The sequence below is a fragment of the Gigantopelta aegis genome, chromosome 5 (assembly GCF_016097555.1).
Source record: "Gigantopelta aegis isolate Gae_Host chromosome 5, Gae_host_genome, whole genome shotgun sequence".
Lineage (NCBI taxonomy): Eukaryota > Metazoa > Mollusca > Gastropoda > Neomphalida > Peltospiridae > Gigantopelta > Gigantopelta aegis.
The window spans coordinates 29,429,637-29,436,998 of NC_054703.1; positions in this window are offsets into that span (position 1 = coordinate 29,429,637).

Genomic DNA, 7,362 nt, shown 5'->3' on the forward strand with positions numbered 1-7,362 from the left:
ACCAACACCCTCATACACAAAGGCACATGCAGACACACAGACAAACCATACACATAGAGAGACACACACACACGCACAGACACACACTGATACAAACACACACACACACACACAGAGTGACACCCACACACACACACACTCACACACATACACATACACACAGACAGACACGCACTCACATACTCACATACACACACACTCACTCACACGCACACACATACACACAGAAAGACACACACACACACATACTCACAAACACACACACATACACACACAGATAGAGACACACACAGAGACACACACACATACTCACACATACAAACACAACACACACACACACACACACACACTCGCAGACACACACAGATACAAAAACACAGACACACACACACACACCGAGAGAAACACAGACACATACACATACTCATAGACACACACAGAGACACACACACACACAGAGGGAGACAGACAGACACGCACGTACGCATACACACACACGCACACAAACACACACACATGCATGCACACATATACATAAACACACACACACACACACGCACAGACACACAGACACAAAGACACTCGCGCACACACACATACACTCACACACATATACACACGCACACGCACACACATATACACGCAGAGACACATACACAGACAGACACACACATACACACACAGACAGACACACAAAGACACGCACACACATGCACACACACACACACACTACACACATAAACACACAGAGAGAGAGAGAGAGAGAGAGAGAGAGAGAGAGAGAGAGAGAGAGAGAGGAGAGAGAGAGAGAGAGAGAGAGAGACAGAGAGAGAGAGAGAGATGCACACACATTCGCACATACATAGATACACACACACAGACACATAGATATACACACAAACACATACACGTACACACACAAAGCACACGCGCAACACACACACACACACACACACAAACAAAACACATACACACACACACACAAAACACACACGCAACACACGCACACACAAAACACAAACATACAGACACACACACATAAACACACACACACGTATATACACACACACACACACACACATACATACACAGACACACACACACACACACATACACACAAACGCACATACACACACAGACACACACACATACACACACAGACACACACTTTTGACACCATTATTGGCCGCTGCAGATGATATTTCATTTTCATATTTAAGAAAGCCCGACATACTAGGTTCGAATCAAAGGACAGAATATAATTTACATGGTTGAAATCAATATGACTTACTTGATGGTATACATCAAAGAAAATATGTCAGACAAGCCAGGCTGCTAGAGCAGCGTGTATACTGTCAAGTCATCGCCATTGCTATAGGAACTGAACACGATCAATGGAAATGAAAGGTTGCAATTTAATATTTAAAAAATAATAATAATAAATAAAAAATAATTAAAAAAACAACAAAAACGATAAAAGAAAGAAAAAAGATGTTGAGAGATGAAAGAGCGTGTTTCGAAGTGGAACACTTTTGAAGAACAAAACAGGATTTTAATGCGCTATTTTATTGTTTAACAATGACAGTTTCCATGACAACGTCAATAATCTACTTCTACAAAAGAAGAAAACCATGTTTTCAGTGGAGGGCCAGTCAAGAGAGGTGGGGTGGAGTAGGGCTTGAGGGGCGGTCAAGAGAGGTGGGTGGACTAAGGCCTGAGGGGCGGTCAAGAGAGGTGGGATGGAGTAGGGCCTGAGGAGCGGTCAAGAGACGGGGGTGTAGTAGGGCCTGAGGGGCGGTCAAGAGAGGTGGGTGGAGTAAGGCCTGAGGGGCGGTCAAGAGAGGTGGGTGGACTAAGGCCTGAGGGGCGGTCAAGAGAGGTGGGGTGGAGTAGGGCCTAAGGGGCGGTCAAGAGACGTGGGGTGGAGTAGAGCCTGAGGGGCGGTCAAGAGAGGTGGGTGGAGTAAGGCCTGAGGAGCGGTCAAGAGACGTGGGGTGGAGTAAGGTCTCAGGGGCGGTCAACAGAGGTGGGTGGACTAAGGCCTGAGGGGCGCTCAACAGAGGTGGGGTGGAGTAGGGCCTAAGGGGCGGTCAAGAGAGGTGGGTGGAGTAAGGCCTGAGGGGCGGTCAAGAGAGGTGGGTGGACTAAGGCCTGAGGGGCGGTCAAGAGAGGTGGGGTGGAGTAGGGCCTAAGGGGCGGTCAAGAGACGTGGGGTGGAGTAGGGCCTGAGGGGCGGTCAAGAGAGGTGGGTGGAGTAAGGCCTGAGGAGCGGTCAAGAGACGTGGGGTGGAGTAAGGTCTCAGGGGCGGTCAACAGAGGTGGGTGGACTAAGGCCTGAGGGGCGGTCAACAGAGGTGGGGTGGAGTAGGGCCTAAGGGGCGGTCAAGAGAGGTGGGGTGGAATAAGGCCTGAGGAGCGGTCAAGAGACGTGGGGTGGAGTAAGGCCTGAGGGGCGGTCAAGAGACGTGGGGTGGAGTAAGGCCTGAGGAGCGGTCAAGAGACGTGGGGTGGAGTAAGGCCTGAGGGGCGGTCAAGAGAGGTGGATGGACTAAGGCCTGAGGGGCGGTCAAGAGAGGTGGGGTGGAGTAGGGCCTAGGGGGCGGTCAAGAGAGGTGGGTGGAGTAAGGTCTGAGGAGCGGTCAAGAGAGGTGGGGTGGAGTAAGGCCTAAGGGGCGGTCAAGAGAGGTGGGGTGGAATAAGGCCTGAGGAGCGGTCAAGAGAGCTGGGGTGGAGTAGGGCCTAAGGGGCGGTCAAGAGAGGTGGGGTGGAATAAGGCCTGAGGGGCGGTCAAGAGACGTGGGGTGGAGTAAGGCCTGAGGGGCGGTCAAGAGAGGTGGGGTGAAGTAGGGCCTGAGGGGCGGTCAAGAGAGGTGGGGTCGGAGAGGGCTGGACGAGCTGTTATCTCAAACTTGTTAAGGTAAGCTGTGGATGGGATAGAGCCTGAGGGGCGGCTATCTCAAACTTGTTACGGTAGGTGGGAGTGGTAGAGCCTGACCGAAGGTAATTTCAAACTTGTAAAGGTAGGTGGGTGGGGTAAGGTCTGAGGTGTGGTTATCTCAAACCTGTGAAGGTATGTGGGCGGGGTAGGGCCTGTGGTTTTTTTTATCTCAACCTTTTGAAGGTAGGTGGGTGGGGTAGGGCCTGTGGGGCTTTTATCTCAAACTTGTGAAGGTAGGTGGGTGGGGTAGGGCCTGTGGGGCTTTTATCTCAAACTTGTGAAGGTATGTGGTTGGGGTAGGGCCTGTGGGGCTTTTATGTCAAACTTGTGAAGGTATGTGGGTGGGGTAGGGCCTGTGGGGCTTTTATGTCAAACTTGTGAAGGTATGTGGGTGGGGTAGGGCCTGTGGGGCTTTTATGTCAAACTTGTGAAGGTAGGTGGGTGGGGTAGGGCCTGTGGGCCTTTTATGTCAAACTTGTGAAGGTAGGTGGGTGGGGTAGGGCCTGTGGGCCTTTTATGTCAAACTTGTGAAGGTAGGTGGGTGGGATAGGGCCTGTGGTGCTTTTATGTCAAACTTGTGAAGGTATGTGGGTGGGGTAGGGCCTGTGGGGCTTTTATGTCAAAGTTGTGAAGGTAGGTGGGTGGGGTAGGGCCTGTGGGGCTTTTATGTCAAACTTGTGAAGGTAGGTGGGTGGGGTAGGGCCTGTGGGGCTTTTATGTCAAACTTGTGAAGGTAGGTGGGTGGGGTAGGGCCTGTGGGGCTTTTATGTCAAACTTGTGAAGGTATGTGGGTGGGGTAGGGCCTGTGGGCCTTTTATGTCAAACTTGTGGATGTATTGGGTGGGATAGGGCCTGTGGGCCTTTTATGTCAAACTTGTGGATGTATTGGGTTGGGTAGGGCCTGTGGGCCTTTTATGTCAAACTTGTGAAGGTAGGTGGGTGGGGTAGGGCCTGTGGGGCTTTTATGTCAAACTTGTGGATGTATTGGGTGGGATAGGGCCTGTGGGCCTTTTATGTCAAACTTGTGGATGTATTAGGTGGGGTAGGGCCTGTGGGCCTTTTATGTCAAACTTGTGAAGGTAGGTGGGTGGGGTAGGGCTTGTGGGCCTTTTATCTCAAACTTGTGAAGGTAGGTGGGTGGGATAGGGCCTGTGGAGCGGTTATCTCAAACCTGTTACGGTAGGTGGGTGTAGGGCATGTGGGGCTGTTATCTCAAACCTGTTAAGTACATGTAGGTGGGACGGATAACGCCTTAAGGGCAGTTATCTCAAACCTGTTAGGGTAGGTGGGTGGGCTAAAGCCTTAAAGGCAGTTATCTCAAACCTGTAAAGTAGGTGGGACGGATAGAGCCTTAAGGGCAGTTATCTCAAACCTGTTACGGTAGGTGGGGGTAGGGCCTGAGGGGCGGTTATCTCAAACCTGTTAAGTTACGTGGGACGGGTAGCGCCTGAAGGGCGGTTATCTCAAAGTTGCTAAGGTAGGTGGGTCGGGTAGGACCGGTGGGGCGGTTATCTCAAACCTGTTAAGGTAGGTGGGGGTAGGGCCTGAAGGGCGGTTATCTCAAAGTTGCTAAGGTAGGTGGGTCGGGTAGGACCGGTGGGGCGGTTATCTCAAACCTGTTAAGGTAGGTGGGGGTAGGGCCTGAGGGGCGGTTATCTCAAAATTGTTAAGGTAGGTGGGTGGGGTAAAGCCTTAGGGCGGTTTTCTCAAACTTGTTACGGTAGGTGGGTGGGGTAAAGCCTTAGGGCGGTTTTCTCAAACTTGTTACGGTAGGTGGGTGGGGTAAAGCCTTAGGGCGGTTATCTCAAACTTGTTAAGGTAGGTGGGGTAGGGCACGAGTGGCGGTTATTTCAAACATGTTAAGGTAGGTGGGTGTGGTAAAGCCTTAGGGCGGTTATCTAAAACATGTTAAGGTAGGTGGGTGTGGTAAAGCCTTAGGGTGGTTTTCTCAAACTTGTTAAGGTAGGTGGGTGGGGTAAAGCCTTAGGGCGGTTATCTCAAACTTGTTAAGGTAGGTGGGGTAGGGCATGAGTGGCGGTTATCTCAAGCGTGTTAAGGTAGGTGGGTGGGGTAAAGCCTTAGGGCGGTTATCTAAAACATGTTAAGGTAGGTGGGTGTGGTAAAGCCTTAGGGTGGTTTTCTCAAACTTGTTAAGGTAGGTGGGGTAGGGCATGAGCGGCGGTTATCTCAAGCGTGTTAAGGTAGGTGGGTGGGGTAAAGCCTTAGGGCGGTTATCTAAAACATGTTAAGGTAGGTGGGTGTGGTAAAGCCTTAGGGTGGTTTTCTCAAACTTGTTAAGGTAGGTGGGTGTGGTAAAGGCTTAGGGCGGTTACCTCAAACATGTTAAGGTAGGTGGGTGTCATAAAGCCTTAGGGTGGTTTTCTCAAACTTGTTAAGGTAGGTGGGTGTGGTAAAGCCTTAGGGCGGTTATCTAAAACATGTTAAGGTAGGTGGGTGGGGTAAAGCCTTAGGGCGGTTATCTCAAACTTGTTAAGTTAGGTGGGGTAGGGCATGAGTGACGGTTATCTCAAGCATGTTAAGGTGGGTGGGGTAAAGCCTTAGGGCGGTTATCTAAAACATGTTAAGGTAGGTGGGTGGTGTAAAGCCTTAGGGCGGTTTTCTCAAACTTGTTAAGGTAGGTGGGGTAGGCATGAGCGGCGGTTATCTCAAATTTGTTAAGGTAGGTGGGTGGGGGTAGAGTCTTAAGGGCGGTTATCTCAAAATTGTTAAAGTAGGTGGGTGGGGTAGAGCCTTAAGAGCGGTTATCTCAAACTTGTTAATGTAGGTGGGGGTAGGGCATGAGGGGCGGTTATGTCAAACTTGTTACGGTAGAGGGTGAGCCTGTGATAATGAAGTTACATATATAACTAAGTACACGGCCTTGTTGTAACTGCCATAATGAAGTTGCATATATAACTATGTGCATGGCCTTGTAGTAACTGTGATTATGAAGTTACATATGTAACTATGTACAATGCTTTGTTGTAACTGCCATAATGAAGTTGCATATATAACTATGTGCATGGCCTTGTAGTAACTGTGATTATGAAGTTGCATATATAACTATGTAAAATACCTTGTAGTAACTGTGATTATGAAGTTGCATATATAACTATGTAAAATACCTTGTAGTAACTGTGATTATGAAGTTGCATATATAACTATGTAAAATACCTTGTAGTAACTGTGATTATGAAGTTGCATATATAACTATGTAAAATACCTTGTAGTAACTGTGATTATGAAGTTGCATATATAACTATGTAAAATACCTTGTAGTAACTGTGATTATGAAGTTACATATATAACTATGTAAATACCTTGTAGTAACTGTGATTATGAAGTTACATATATAACTATGTGCATGGCCTTGTAGTAACTGTGATTATGAAGTTACATATATAACTATGTACAATGCCTTGTAGTAACTGTGATTATGAAGTTACATATATAACTATGTGCATGGCCTTGTAGTAACTGTGATTATGAAGTTACATATATAACTATGTGCATGGCCTTGTAGTAACTGTGATTATGAAGTTACATATATAACTATGTACACGGCCTTGTTGTAACTGCCATAATGAAGTTGCATATATAACTATGTACACGGCCTTGTTGTAACTGTGATTATGAACAATGTACCATTTATTTTTCCTTTGGCCACAATGTGACTTGGATTAAGGTAGTTCAAATTGATATATGTAGTTTGACTTCATTTCGGTTCGTCGAGGGAAGTGATAATCCTATAGATAAAGTACGAAAGATGTATGGTCAAGGGATGTGGTAATCCTATAGACAAAGTATGAAGGGTGTATTGTTGAGGGAAGTGGAAATCCTATAGACAAAGTATGAAGGGTGTATTGTCGAGGGAAGTGGAAATCCTATAGACAAAGTATGAAGGGTGTATTGTCGAGGGATGTGGTAATCCTATAGACAAAGTATGAAGGGTGTATTGTCGAGGGAAGTGATAATCCTATAGACAAAGTACGAAAGATGTATCGTCAAGGGATGTGGTAATCCTATAGACAAAGTTGAGGGAAGTGGAAATCCTATAGACAAAGTATGAAAGATCCATTGACCCGATTAGTATTAGACGGATAACCTGACTAATTCGTGATATAGCGACCATGACCTTGTAAAAACGTTATTTGTACTCGGTGTTGTACTGAGATAATGTAATTATTTAGTCGTTCGTGAGGTGTATAACAAAATAACAAAGATATGGAAATACAAATCATCTAGACTAAATAATTTTGTAATAACTGTAATAAATAAACAAACAAACAAAGTAAATAAATAAATAAGTAAATATCAATCGATAATATTAACGTAATTATTTATTCAGAAATGACATATTAATATAATATTAATGAAATTTTGTTTTTCTTCAGAAACAAGATATAAACTTAATATTAATATAA